Consider the following 15,480-nt stretch of genomic DNA (forward strand, 5'->3'; position numbering starts at 1 on the left):
GCACCTGTAACCCAAGGTACCAATGTATTTTAAATCTTCTTGCAGTCCACGGGACTCTCAAGAGCCTCCTCCAGCACCACAATTCAAAAGCATCAATTCTCCGGCGAATAGCCTTCTTTGTGGTCCAGCTCACACTTCCATACATCACTATATTGGGGAAACCATAGCTTTAACTATCCGGACCTTTGTTGGCAAGGTAATGTCTCTGCTTTCCGAGATGCTGTCTAGGTTTGTCATTGCTTTTCTCCCAAGAAGCAGGCATCTTTTAATTTCATGCCTGCTGTCACCATCTGCAGTGATCATGGAGCCCAAGAAGGTAAAATCTGTCACTGCTTTCGTTTATTCCCTTACTGTTTTCCAGGAGGTGATGGGACCAGTGGCCATGGTTTTAGACCACAATTCCTAACCTACAACACCATCAGTGAGACGGCAACTCATTCGTTCTTATGAATTTCGAAGCCATGCCAATCCTATGGTTTGTTTTTAATAATTTTTTATTGGAAATTTTATTTACAACATAACATAACCCCCCCTCCAATACAGAAATCCACCCCCATCAGACACAAACATAACAATCAACAAGCATGATTTACAACAATACAAACAACCAAATAAAATACTTCCTTTGTCCTGTATCTGGCCTCCTTCTTACTTCTTACTCCTTATAAGCTGTTTCCTTTATAAATAATTATTAAGATTTTTCTAATTATAACTTAAATATCCACAAAGTCTCCTGCAGACATTAATCGAAAGAAGTCCAGGTATGTATTTTAGGGCACTGTTTTGTGAAGTATTTTCTGCATTTCCCCATGCTTTTTGAAACTCTTGTCTAGTTTTTAGCAGTTAGGATCCTTGCCACTCCTGTAGTATAGAGGAATATTTTCTGATCTTCTCTTGCTATACTTGCGTCCGTTATCCCTAGTAGAAAAGCTTCTGTATTTTTCATAAAGTTATACTTAAACATTTCTTAAGCTCGTCATATACTATGTTCCAGAAGCTTTTGACCAGTCCTATGGTTTGGAGCCAGCAAGGCAAACTACCCAGTTTAAACATAACACTCTCATATCGAAAGGTCGACATGACCCAACGTTTTAGCTCCTCTGGCCAGTTTTATCTTTTAAAATAAGGACAATTGGAACACTTTAAATAAAAGATGTTTCTTAGCAACAGGATCAGGCCTGGTAAACCTGGGTTAGGTGGCAAATGATCTTCAATCACGTCACCTCTTAACTGCATTTATATTCTGAACTGAAAAGTCCCAAACACTGCAATATTTCCTCATGGAAGTTGTGAGAGTGGGGGGGGGGGGTCAGAGGGAGGAAGGAAATCTGCCTGATTACAAAAGTCAATTCAAATTCCATGCTAGGGATTATTAGGAAGGGATCTGAATCTCTAATGTGGAATTTCATCCAGCTGGACCATAAAGAAGGCTGATCGCCGAAGATGCTTTTGAATTCTGGTGCTGGAGGAGACTCTTGAGAGTCCCATGGACTGCAAGAAGATCAAACCTCTCCATTCTGAAGGAAATCAGCCCTGAGTGCTCACTGGAAGGACAGGTCGTGAAGCTGAGGCTCCAAGACTTTGGCCACCTCATGAGAAGAGAAGTATCCCTGGAAATCCCTGGAAAAGGCCCTGATATTGGGAAAGATGGAGGGCACAAGGAGAAGGGGATGACAGAGGACAAGCTGGTTGGACAGTGTTCTCGAAGCTACCAGCATGAGTTTGACCAAACTGTGGGAGGCAGTGGAAGACAGGAGTGCCTGGCGTGCTCTGGTCCAGGGGGTCACGAAGAGTCGGACACGACTAAACAACAACATGGAGCAACCATGCTTGGAATACTGCAGGCAGTCCTGGTCACCGCTCCCCCCCCATCCAAAAAAAGAAAAAAAAGAGGAAAACTTGTAGACAAGTTAAACTAAAATGATCAAGGGCTTCAGCAAATTGCCTATGAGGAAAAGTTGCAACATTCGGAGCTTTTTAGGTAAGAAAAAGTTGAGTGAGAGAAGCGTGACAGAGGTGTACAGAATCGTAGAACCATAGAACTGTAGAGTTGGAAGGGACCCAAGGGTCATCTAGTCCAACCGCCTGAAAGGCAGGAATCTTTTGCCCAACGTGGGCAAAATCATGCTCAGTGGATAGAGAAAAGTTTCCTCTCCCTCTCTAAAAACACCAGAATTTTGCAGGCATCTAGTGAAGCTGAAAGATTTGGGACAGGATAAAAGAAAGTTTACACAGAGCAAAGTTAAACTCACTGCTGCAGGAGCCAGAGATGGCCACCGCTTTGGGTGACTTTAAAAGAGGACTGGACAAATTCCATGGAGGATGAGAGGGCTACCGGCAGCTATAAGCCAGGGTGGCTATGCCGTGCCTCCGCTGTTGCTGGGAACCGCAGGAGGGGAGGAATTGGCCCTGTGTTCAAATCCTGCTTGCGGGTTTCCTACTGGCATCTGGTTAGCTACAATATTGATGGGCTGGATGGGCCATTGGCCTGATCCAGAAGGCTCTTATTATGATAATGAACATGCTCACAGAAGCTTACCCTTTTCTCCTTTAGGTAAAGGGAACAGAAGTCGGTTCAGCCCCAAAGCGTAAGGCATCCCCCAAATTCTCTGATCGCCCTTCACGAATTCCTGGCATAGAAGCCGTCCTATTGTCTCAAGAGGGCTTTCTTCGCGATGGCATCTGCCTGGGGATAACGGCTTTTTTTTTCTGCTGGCGTGTTGACGTGTGGGGGGCAATGCAAGCCCCATGACATCACCCCACCCCTTCTGAAACAAGCGCTATCAGCGATCCTGAGAGCAGAGCTGAGTTTGGATAAGGAGCGTGGTGTGGCCACCTCCTCCCTCCCTCCCTCCGGAAAGGGTGCCGATATTTTACTTCTAAGGTTTCTCGCCTGACCTTTCGCCATAGACTCCCAGGGAAAGTGACCACAATTTGCGATGGGGGTGGGGGTAGCTCAGTTAGTAGAGCATGAGACTCTTAATCCCAGGTTTGAGCCCCACTTTGGGTGAAAGATGCCGGCATTGCAGGGGGTTGGACTAGATGACCCTTGGGGTCCCCTTCCAACTCTAAAATTCTAAGTCATTGATGCTTTTTAAAGCCCTAAGTTTAAAGGTAAAGGGACCCCTGACCATTAGGTCCAGTCGTAACTGACTCTGGGGTTGTGGCACTCATCTCGCTTTATTAGCCGAGGGATGTGGCCAGCATGTGGCGAACCAGAGCAGCACACAGAAATGCCGTTTACCTTCCTACCGGAGCGGTACCTATTTATTTACTTGCACTTTGCTTTCAAACTGCTAGGTTGGCAGGAGCAGGGACCGAGCAACGGGAGCTCACCCCGTTGTGGGGATTCGAACCGCCGACCTTCTGATCGGCAAGTCCTAGGCTCTGTGGTTTAACCCACAGTGCCACCTGCGTCCCCGCCCTAAATGTAAGCACCTTGAATTGGGCCCTAAAACAATCTGGTGACTGGTGTGTATCTTGGGAATACTGTTGTCTCCTGTTCTGTTGCTGTTTGCAGAGCTTTGCTAGGGGTGAAGGTGGGACAGAGAACTCATCTCTCGCTGTGGCGTAGCGTGGGGGGTGCAGGGGGGGCCGGCCGCACCGGGCGTAACATCTGGGGGTTAGGGTTAGGGGGCGCAAATCCACGGGTTAGGGGGCGCAAATTACTTGCCTTGCCCCGGGCGCTGACAACCCACTGCTACGCCACTGATCTCTCGGGTCTTTTGTAATGGGCTTCAGATCTCCTTCCCCCTGCTTTCGGAAAACTTCTTTTAAAATTGAACCCAGGACCTTCTGCGTTGAAGTCCAGTGCTCTACCATGAACCGATATAACAATAACAATAACAATAACAATAACAATAACAATAACAATAATAATAGATTTATATCCCGTCCATCTGGCTGGGTTTCCCCACCTATTCTGGGCGGCTTCCAGCAAAGTACAGTGGTACCTCGGGTTACAGAGGCTTCAGGTTACAGACTCCGCTAACCCATAAATAGTACCTCGGGTTAAGAACTTTGCTTCAGGATGAGAACAGAAATCATGCTCTGGCGGCGCGGCGGCAACGGGATGCCCCATTAGCTAAAGTGATGCTTCAGGTTAATAATAAATAATAATAAATTTTTATTTATATCCTGCCCTCCCCAGCCGAAGCCGGGCTCAGGGCGGCTAACAACAATAAAACAGTACAACAGTACAACACAACACAACACAACACTCTAAAATCATTCATTATAAAATTAATTCAAATCAAACCAATGGCAACGATTGGGCCAGAGCTCCGCGAAGATTGCCGAAGGAGGGAGTCAGGCTGTGCCCTGGCCAAAGGCCTGGTGGAACAACTCTGTCTTGCAGTCTCTGCGGAAAGATGTCAAGTGCCGCAGGGCCCTGGTCTCTTGTGACAGAGTGTTCCACCAGATCGGAGCCACAGCCGAAAAAGCCCTGGCTCTAGTTGAGGCCAGTCTAACCTCTCTGTGGCCTGGGACCTTCAGGATGTTTTTATTTGAAGACCGTAAATTCCTCTGTGGGACATACCAGGAGATGCGGTCCCATATGTACGAGGGTCCTAGGCCGTATAGGGCTTTAAAGGTTAAAACCAGCACCCTAAACCTGATCCTGTACTCCACCGGGAGCCAGTGCAGCTGGTATAGCACCGGGTGAATGTGATCTCACAGCGAAGACCTCGTAAGGAGTCTCGCTGCAGCAGTCTGCACCCGCTGGAGTTTCTGGGTCAGTCTCAAGGGCAGCCCCACGTAGAGCGAGTTACAATAATCCAGTCTGGAGGTGACCGTCGCGTGGATCACAGTGGCTAGGTCAGGGCGAGAGAGGTAAGTTTCAGGTTAAGAACGGACCTCCAGAACGAATTAAGTTCTTAACCCGAGGTACCACTGTATTAAAATACTGTGGTCATTCCCTAAAAAGAAAACAAGCTTGCAGTCCCTAAGGGATCTTGTTGGGCTCAAACCTGCCTTTTACTGAGTCGGACCGACTGGTCCACCTCGCTCAATACTGTCTACGTTGCTGGCAGCATCTCTCCCTGGTTTCAGGCAGGCTATCTCCCAGCCCTACCTGGGGATCGAACCAGGGACCCTTCTGCATGCCAAGCAGATGCTCCAGCACTGAGCTACATCTCATAGAATCATAGAATCATAGAGTTGGAAGAGACCACAAGGGCCATCGAGTCCAACCCCCTGCCAAGCAGGAAACACCATCAGAGCACTCCTGACATATGGTTGTCAAGCCTCTGCTTTTGGAGGTCTTTAAGCCTCTGCTTAAAGACCTCCAAAGAAGGAGACTCCACCACACTCCTTGGCAGCAAATTCCACTGTCAAACAGCTCTTACTGTCAGGAAGTTCTTCCTAATGTTCCTAATCTCGTCCCGGTGATTCACATCACATTCCCTAAGAAGACGTCAAGTTTGCAGTCCTCGTGGTCTGAATAAAGTGAACAGGAGGCTGCCACTTCACAGCCCGCAGGTATTGTTGGGGGTTGAAGCGGAGACCTTCTACATGCCAAGCACGTGTTCTGCCGCTGAGCCACAGCCCTTCCCTGCTGGCCAACTGCCCTGATCGAAAGGCGTCCTTCATTATCTCGGCGCTGTTCCATTATCGGACTGAACTAAGAGGTCAGGCTGCTGACATATCAACCTCACACCCAACGCCTCGTGCGCCGCCTGCCACAACACAGTGGCTTGACCAGAATCCAGCACTCCTGGCTTCCACCTCCCCCCCCCGACCTCTCCTCTTCTCATCAAACAGCCCTCATTGGCTAGATAGGGTAGGTGACATCACCGGCGCTGGCCATGCAAGCCCTTCCAGGGACACATTCCCAAGTCGAGGGTCTCTTTCCAAAACATTGGGGTAGGGGGGTTGTCTCCAAAGTCAGCCTCTAATTTTAGACTCCCTTCTGCAGAAAACAAACTGACACCCTCTCGAAATAGCGTGTGATCTGCCCATATCTCCCCAACCAATAGGAGCCAGAGTTGGGCCTGCTCCCCATCCTCGCTGCTGCTGCTGCTGGGGTCACGGGGAGCAAGTTGCTAAAAATGGAGGTGACTTATTGGTGCGCTTGTGGTTTATTTATATTCCAGCTCAGCGAAAGCAGTCCAGGGTGTGTGTACTGGGGAGAATTCCAAGGGCCAGATAGAAAGGCCCGAGGGCCACATCAAACTCCCAGGTTTGAGGTTCTCCTGCGCCTGCTGCAGCCTGTGACTCTAAACTGGACCATCATTTGCCTTTACTGCCCCTCGCCACCTCCATCACAATTCTTTTAATGCTCAGATGGGGGAACCTCTGGATATCGATGGACTCCAGCTCCCATCATCCCACTCACCACTGGCCATGTAAGCTGCAGTTGATGGGAATTGGAGTCCAACAGTCTCTGGAGGGCCAAAGTCTCTCCATCCCGGAACTGGCCCATCACTTGCCTTTACTGCCACCAGCTCCCTCCATTGCCTCTCTGGCCATCACTTGCCTTTACTGGCCCTCCAACTTCCATCACAACTTTTAATGTAGGAATGGGGGGAACCTGTGACCTGCCGGATGTTGCTAGACTACAGCTCCCACCATCCCTGACCATTGGGCTGTGCTGGCTGGGGTTGATGGGAGATGGAGTCTGGCAGCAACTGTTTACCCACCCCAGCTAACAGAACCCGGAAGAAGATCCCAGTGGGTCTGGCTTGAATTTCTCCAAGATTAGAATTTGTGCCCCTTCCTTCCTTCCTTCCTTCCTTTCCCCACCCACTCCACATCCTGCTGAAACTCTCAAAAGGTGCTTTTAATTAGCCAGCTTTTGTGGGCAGTTGGTTTTGAAAAGCGTGACCCCCCCCTTCCGTTTTGCTCACCTCATTAAAACACAGCACAAATATCCCCTCGGGACACGGTGTTGTCTGGAGACCCTGTTGATCCAGAAAGCACCACCGTCCTGCTGCCTTTGCTTCCCCCAGCTTTGAGCCCCTTTCCCCAAATACTGGGGTAATTAGCCCAGCCTTCAGTTTCTGGAGTTCGGCTGAATCAGCTAATGGGTTGCCTGCTGCTCCAGCACACTGGAGTTTGGAGCACAAATAGAAGCAGGCAAATAGGACCTCCAAGACCCAGCTGGGCCACAGACGTCAGATGTTGTTTGAGGCTCCTTTGCAAAGATGAGCTTAATGGCGTCTGCGGAAGAGGGATGGCCGACGTGGTACCGCCAGACTCAAAGCAGCCAAGATGGCCAGTGCTTGAGAGTTGTGGTCCAGCAAACGTCTGCATTGGAAAAGTTGTGAAGGAAGTAGTGAGGGTCAGTAAAGGCAAGTGACGGTCTGGTTTGGGGAGGGGGAAATCGGTGCCCGCCAGAAGTTAGATTCCAATTTCTAGCAGCCCCAGATGGCACAGCCAGTGGTCCCTGTTCTGACATTGAAGGTAGGCTGGGACAGTAATGGCAAGTGATGGCAAGTGATGGCAGCAATGGGAAACCCGTGATATTCTTCTTCTTTATTTGACTAATAATAATAATAATAATAATAATAATAATAATAATAATAATAATTTATTTGTACCCCGCCCATCTGGCTGGGTTTCCCCAGTCACTCTGGGTGGCTTCCAACAAAGACCAAAAATACACTAAAATGTCACACATTAAAAACTTCCCTGAACAGGGCTGCTTTCAGATGTCTTCTGAATGTCAGGTAGTTGTTTATCTCTTTGACATCTGGTGGGAGGGTGTTCCACAGGGCGGGTGCCACTACCAAGAAGGCCCTCTGCCTGGTTCCCTGTAGCTTTGCTTCTCGCAATGAGGGAACTGCCAGAAGGCCCTTGGCGCTGGACCTCAGTGTCTGGGCTGAACGATGAGGGTGGAGACGCTCCTTCAGGTATACTGGGCCGAGGCCGTTTAGAGCTTTAAAGGTCAACATCAACACTTAATAATCATACATAAATAAGATACATAAATTAACTGTACATAAATTATTACAAAGTAATAATCATACATAAATAAGAATAAAAATGTGCACCCCACCCCTGAGACCATTCCATTGCAACTATCCAACCTCCCAAAATTTCAACGCCTCTTGAGATGGTTTGATCCCTTTCCGTTTTAACAGCACAAATTCTACAAGCACCTTCCATATCTCCTTGAAATCATTTCTCCTGCATATTCCCCACCTTACCTTAATGGCACATGTCAATTTATCATTCATAGCTATATTCCACACACCTCTTTATACCACCCTTCCATTTTATATTCTGCTTGCCCCTTCCACTTCCTGGCTATCATAATTCTTGCAGCTGTCAATAAATTTGTGAGCAAGTCCTTCCTAGCCTGCCTGTGATATTCTAGGCATAGTTGGACTCCAACTCCCATAAGCCTCGGCAGCCTGCGGGGCCAATGGTCAATGGTGATGGGAGTTATAGTTTGGCAACCTTTGGAGGACCATGCGTTTCTTACCCTTGCTTTAGAACAGGGTGGTTCAATGTGTGGCCTGAGGGCTTCATGTGGCCCTTGAGGGGTTTTTTTTGGCCCTGAGCAACATTTGACACTCCCCCCCCCGCTCCACCACAGCCCTTAAGTGAGACACTGGGCTTTAGGGAGGAAGTGTGAGGATAGGGCCCTTCCTAAAAGCCTAGGCCAGGGGTCAGCAAACTTTTTCAGCAGGGGGCCGGTCCACTGTCCCTCAGACCTTGTGGGGGGCCAGACGATATTGTTTTTTTGGGGGGGAGAACGAATTCCTATGCCCCACAAATAACCCAGAGATGCATTTAAATAAAAGGACACATTCTACTTGTTATGTACTGAGTTGAATAGGATCCAAATGCAGCAGTCTGATTGGTCCTAGAACAATAGGATTCAGAATGCAGCAGTCTGATTGGTCCTAGAACAATAGGATTCAGAATGCAGCAGTCTGATTGGTCCTAGAACAATAGGATTCAGAATGCAGCAGTCTGATTGGTCCTAGAACAATAGGATTCAGAATGCAGCAGTCTGACTGGTCCACAGGAGCCACCCAATCCAGCTCCAGGTGGAAGTGAATCCGCAACCTGATTGGCCTACAGGAGAATCCCGGAATTAGCCAATCACGTGGGGCCCATTGTGTAAATAATGTATATAAAGCAGACATTCTGGGGGAACTTCCATTCCTCCTCACCACTATGAGCTGAATAAAGAGCATGAAATCCGCTCTCGACTCAGAGTATATTTCACTACTCATGTAAAAACATGCTGATTCCCGGACCATCCGCGGCCGGATTGAGAAGGCAACTGGGCCGCACCCGGCCCCCGGGCCTTGATTTGCCTACCCCTGGCCTAGTGCCTCCATTGGGCGGCTTTGGGAAGGCAGTGCAAGGGCGGTGTGTGTGTCAAAATTTGGGCTCACTTCCCAACACAGTGTTCTGTGTTGAAGTCCTCTTGCAGCCCGCTTGGTATGAAAAATTGGACCGCCCTGCTTTAGAAGAAGACAGAGTCATGATCGAGATAAATAAGGGCAGTGAAGGCAAGTGATGTTCAGAGAAGGAAAACCTCTGGTCCTCTTGGTGTTGCCGGACTCCAACTTGCATTGTCACCAGCCAGCAGGGTCAGGGGTGAAGGGAGATGGAGTCCAGCAACAACAAGGGGTCCCTGTGAGAGCAGGATGTTAGCGTGGTTCTCTTTATATCTATGTGTATGTGTGTGTGTGTGTTTAAATTTTCTGTTTTACAATTTAAAATAATCATTTAAAAAGGTAAAGGGACCCCTGACCATTAGGTCCGGTCGTGGCCGACTCTGGGGTTGCGGCGCTCATCTCGCTTTATTGGCAGAGGGAGCCGGCGTACAGCTTCCTTCCGGGTCATGTGGCCAGCATGACTAAGCCACTTCTGGCGAACCAGAGCAGCGCATGGAAACGCCGTTTACCTTCCCGTCGGAGAGGTACCTATTTATCTACTTGCACTTTGATGTGCTTTCAAACTGCTAGGTTGGCAGGAGCAGGGACTGAGCAATGGGAGCTCACCCCATCACAGGGATTCGAACCGCCGACCTTCTGATCGGCAAGTCCTAGGCTCTGTGGTTTAACCCACAGCGCCACCCGCGTCCCTAAATAATCATTTAAGAACCCTTAAAATATCAATACTTCCCTTCTTCTCTTTGCATGGCTCATTTTGCATAACATAAATCCATGCATATTTCACACAAACTAATCCATTCAGTATTCCATTATCACATCCATCAAAACTTTTTTACATTGTTGAATTTATCTTAATGCTGCCAGCGTTTTCAAGTGTACACAATCTCCTCCCATATATTCAATAAACATTTTCCAATCTTCTCTAAACGTATGTTCTTAATGTTTTCTTATCCTATATTTTAGATCTGCAAGCTGTGCATATTCTGTCAACTTAAGTTGCCATTCTTCTTTAGTTGGGACCTTGCTCGTTTTCCATTTTTAGGCTAACGTAACACGGGTCGCAGTAATGGAATACATAAATAACCTTTTTGGACACCTGGGAATTTCCGTCTGAATTATCCCCAAAACTTGCTAAAATGTGTAGAAATCAAGATAAAGACTGTTGGAAATGTAAGGAGAAGGAGGGGAATTTCCTTCACATGTGGTGGACTTCTACCAGGGTGAGAGCCTTCTGGGATATAATATACAACAAATTTAAAAAGGTTTTTAAATATAATTTCAATAAAATACCAGAGGCATTTTTGTTAGGTTTAATTGGAGAGGAAATTCCAAAAAAGATGTAAATTTGTTTATGCACAACGGCTGCAAGGATACTTATGGCTCAGAAATGGAAGCAGCAGGAACTTCCAACATTGGAAGAATGGCAGATCAAGATTGAATACGTAGAGTTGGCAAAGTTGACGGGGAAGATCTGGAATCAACGCGACAGACTGTTTCAAAAGGACTGGAGCAAATTTATATTTTACATGAAAGAGCATTGTAAACATCTGAAAACGTTTGTAGGCTTGAGCTGAAACGTTTTGTAATGTGAATATAAGGAACGGATTTACATATAATGAGGTGAAATATAAAAAGAAGATAGAAGGTTAAAAAGTGGCTATAGAAATGCTAAGAATTTAGTAAAGATGTCTGGAAGTCAGAAAGAGGGAGGGAAGGAAGTCAATGCTCAGTTTGAACAATGTTTTAGGTTATAGAATTATGTAACAGAATGTGATTATGATAAATATGGAAAACTCAATAATTATTTTTTTTAAAAGAATTATCCCCAACGAAAAGGACTCTGGTTTTGTGGGTTTTTTTTTAGAAAAACACTTTCAAACATTTTTTTCAATTCATGATGGATTATTTCCCGAAACTCTTTTACCCTTTTACAGGTCCAACTAGTGTGGTTCTCCATTCGGGCAGGAGCCTCGGAAGGGCACATTCCATTCTTCAGCCGTCTTTTTAACCTCCCAGTCTTCCGGTCCATCTGACGGGAATGGCACGCCGGGCGTTGCCAAACCCACACGGGTGTGGAGCAAGTTTTCCTTGGCATCATCTGACATGCAGAAGTGGTGACATGTCCCCCTTCTGTGCTCAACTCCCCCCCACCCCACCCCCCCAGCCTTTGCTGCTTTCGGTCCTTTACTGGGCCTGATAAAGGGAGGTGTTTGTGCAGAAAAAGAGGATGCCTGGGAGTTTAGCTAATGAGAAGGAGGGAAAGGAGCCGACAGACCAGAATCTCTCTGCTGCAAAGCAGGGAAACAACTATGGAAAGCAAACTTCTGATGAACCTTGCATTCTATAAATATAAGTTCATAGGAAAGTTAACAGAAACTATATAAGAAATATGTAATTGTGCAGTATAAGATAATCAACAGATAAAGTACAGCGAGACTAATTGGAAGTCGTTTTTAATTTCTTGTTTTACAATTGTTCACATCATTGGGAGGACAAAGGATGTTAGTTATAAGAATTGTGTTGTTTCATATATTGCTACTGTCTGTTTGTCCATTGATAGTTTGTTTATTTGACTCTATGTTTGTCTGTTGGTTTGTTTGCTTTCTTGGCATAAATGTAGTCATACCTCAGGTTGAATGTGCTTCAGGTTGAGCACTTTCAGGTTGCGCTTTGTGGCAACCCGGAAGTAACGGAGCGTGTTACTTCCGGGTTTCGCCGCTCACGCATGCGCAGACACTCAAAATGACGTCACGCGCATGCACAGAAGCGGCAAAAAGCGACCTACACACGCGCAGACGTGCCGTCGCGTCTTACGTTCTGTTCAGGATGTGAACGGGGCTCCGGAACAGATCCCGTTCGAATCACGAGGTACCACTGTGTCTATTTTAGAACAATAAAGATATACACATTGGAAAGCAAACTTCTAAAATGAAACTGGGCATTCGGTCGAGTTTGGTTCAGATTTGAGGGGGCAAAATTACACTCCACATCTCCACCCCCACCCACAACTCCCCTGTGAGGAACGGAGGCAGCTTTTCGGTTTAGAGGGGCTTTTTGGTTTAGAAAAAAGGCAAGATTGACATGATAGAAGTTTCAGTATACCTGAAGGAGCGTCTCCACACCCATCATTCTGCCCGGACGCTGAGGTCCAGCGCCGAGGGCCTTCTGGCGGTTCACTCATTGCAGGAAGCAAAGCTACAGGGAACCAGGCAGAGGGCCTTCCCGGTAGTGGCGCCCGCCCTGTGGAACGCCCTCCCATCAGATGTCAAAGCGATAAACAACTACCTGACATTCAGAAGACATCTTAAGGCAGCCCTGTTCAGGGAAGTTTTTAATGTGTGACATTTTAGTGTATTTTTGGTCTCTGTGGAAGCCGCCCAGAGTGACTGGGGAAACCCAGCCAGATGGGCGGGGTACAAATAATAAATTTTTTATTATTATTATTATTATTATTATTATTATTATTATTATTATAGCATGCCGTGGATAAGGCAGAGAGAGAAAAGTCTGGGCGTCCGATAAAGCTGAACGTTGGAAGATTCAGGAGAAATGAAACTGCTCCTTCATGCGGCACAAAGTTAAACTGTGGAACTCCCTGCCACAGGAGACGGTGATCTGGGTGGCTTTAAAAGAGGATCAGGCAAATGCATAGAGGATAAAACTCCCGATGGCTACTAGCCAGGATGACTATGCCGTGCCCATCACAGATGGAGGCACCAATGCTTCTGAATGCCAGTTTCTGGAAACCAAAGGAGGGGAGAGGGCTCTTGGGTTCGAATCCTGCTTGCGGGTTTCCCTTTGGGGCACCTGGGTGAAAACAGGAGGCTGGGTTAGGAGGGCCAGAAGGTTCTTCTTATCGTCTTATCCTAGGATGGGTTTTGCCAATTTAAAAAATACTGCTGTCAGGGGTTCAGAGACAGAGGCACAGGTGAGGGAGGAGACGGAGAGCAACGAGGAAGAATCCCAGGACAGTGAGGAAGAGGATGACAATGACTTGAGATCTTCCATGAGTCTCTCAAGTGAATCGGAGGATTCCCAGAAGGGGGCGCCCCTAGTCAGGACAAGGGGGGTCACAGGGGGGACCTGCCAGGAGCAGGGAAGCAGCAGGGAAACCCCGAGCGGGAGTGGGAGATCGGGGCCGGCTTCCCAGCAGGAACGAAGGGAAGAGAGGGGGGTTCCCAGTGTGACACACGGAGCGGAGCAGGAAAGAGACAGGGGAAGGAGATCGGGGGAGAACGTCCTGCCGGAAGAGGCGGAGAGTAGTACAGGGAGTAGTGTAAGTGTCAAAAGGAAGGTCAGGGGTAGCGAGCGCGCGCCAAGTTCAAATGTGGAGGCGCGCGGAAATGGAGAAAGCCCGGAGGAGGAGCCCAGCCCCAAAGCACGAAGGAGGGGGGAACAGGCATCTGAGGGATCCGCTTCAGGAGAGAGCAGGAGGGAAGGAACCCAGGGGGGCAGAAAGACCCTGCGGAAAAGGAAAGACAGGAAGAGGTGGTCTAGCACAAGCCTCTTAAGTTGGTGTAGAGGCGGGACTGATTCAGAGGGGACTTCAAATGTCTGACGTTAGAGACTAGGGGCTGCGCGCCTCGGTTGTGGAACCAATAATGAACTGCAATAAACATCCTTGTATATAAGAAGAGCTTGGCGTTGGTCTTTTGTGAGCTGAGACCTGAGGCAGCCGCTGACAACTGCAGTATATGAAAGGGACGCGGGTGGCGCTGTGGGTTAAACCACAGAGCCTAGGACTTGCCAAACAGAAGGTCGGCGGTTCGAATCCCCGTGACGGGGTGAACTCCCGTTGCTCGGTCCCTGCTCCTGCCCACCTAGCAGTTCAAAGTGCAAGTAGATAAATAGGTACCGCTCCGGCGGGAAGGTAAATGGCGTTTCCGTGCGCTGCTCTGGTTCACCAGAAGCGGCTTAGTCATGCTGGTCACATGACCCAGAAGCTGAACGCCGGCTCCCTCGGCCAATCAAGCGAGATGAGCGCTGCAACCCCAGAGTCAGCCACGACTGGACCTAAGGGTCCGGGGTCCCTTTACCTTTACCTTTACTTCTGCTCCTGCCAACCTAGCAGTTCAAAGCATGTCAAAATGCAAGAAGATAAATAGGTACCTCTCCGGCGGGAAGGTAAACGGCGTTTCCGTGCGCTGCTCTGGTTTGCCAGAAGCGGCTTGGTCATGCTGGTCACATGACCTGGAAGCTGTACACCGGCTCCCTCGGCCAATAAAGCGAGATGAGCGCCGCAACCCCAGTGTCGGTCACGACTGGACCTAATGGTCAGGGGTCCCTTTACCTTTACCTTACAGTATATGAAAGCCAGTGAGGCTGCCTTCATACCATACATTTAAAATGCATGACTTCCCCGCCGCCACCCCATATCCTAGGAAAGGTAGTTTATCCCCTCCCAGCATGCTTAACAAACTACAATTCCCATAATTCCTTTGGGAGAAGTTCTGTGCTTGAAATGCATGGTGTGTAGTCAGTGTTGAGCTCCTACGTTCTACTCTATGGACCCCCTGAAATGAACAAGCCTTGGTTAGCCATGCCTGTTAACATCAACGGGTCTACTCTGAGTAGGAGGAGTAGCAAGGGCTGCAACCCAAGGAGACAATTTTGAATCAGAGATGGAAAGAAGATAAAAGTCTCAGCCAGAGAGGAATGGCAGATTAAGTTGATGGATTATGGCGAAACGGCAAAAATGACCGGAAGAATCAGAAATCAGGAAGACTAAAATTTCAATAAGGAATGGGGGATTTTTAAAAATTTATCTTAAAAACCATTGTAAACAGTTAAAATTGTTAGTAGGATTAGAATAACACTTGTAGTTTAATGGTGAATTTTGTATATAATAGAGATGTCAAACATGTGAATTATTATAAAAGATGCAGGAGGAAATGACTAACAATAGGACCCACAAAGGGGAGGAGGGAAATCCAGAAGATTCCTTAGAATCTTGTTTTTATGTTATATGTTGGATATGTGTAAAACTGTAATTTGAAAAACCATCTATCATCTATCTATCTATCTATCTATCTATCTATCTATCTATCATCTATCTATCATCTATCTATCTATCTATCTATCTATCTATCTATCATCTATCTATCTATCTATCTATCTATCTATC

Source organism: Podarcis vaucheri (genome assembly GCF_965113315.1).
Source record: "Podarcis vaucheri genome assembly, chromosome: 7".
NCBI classification, from domain to species: domain Eukaryota; kingdom Metazoa; phylum Chordata; class Lepidosauria; order Squamata; family Lacertidae; genus Podarcis; species Podarcis vaucheri.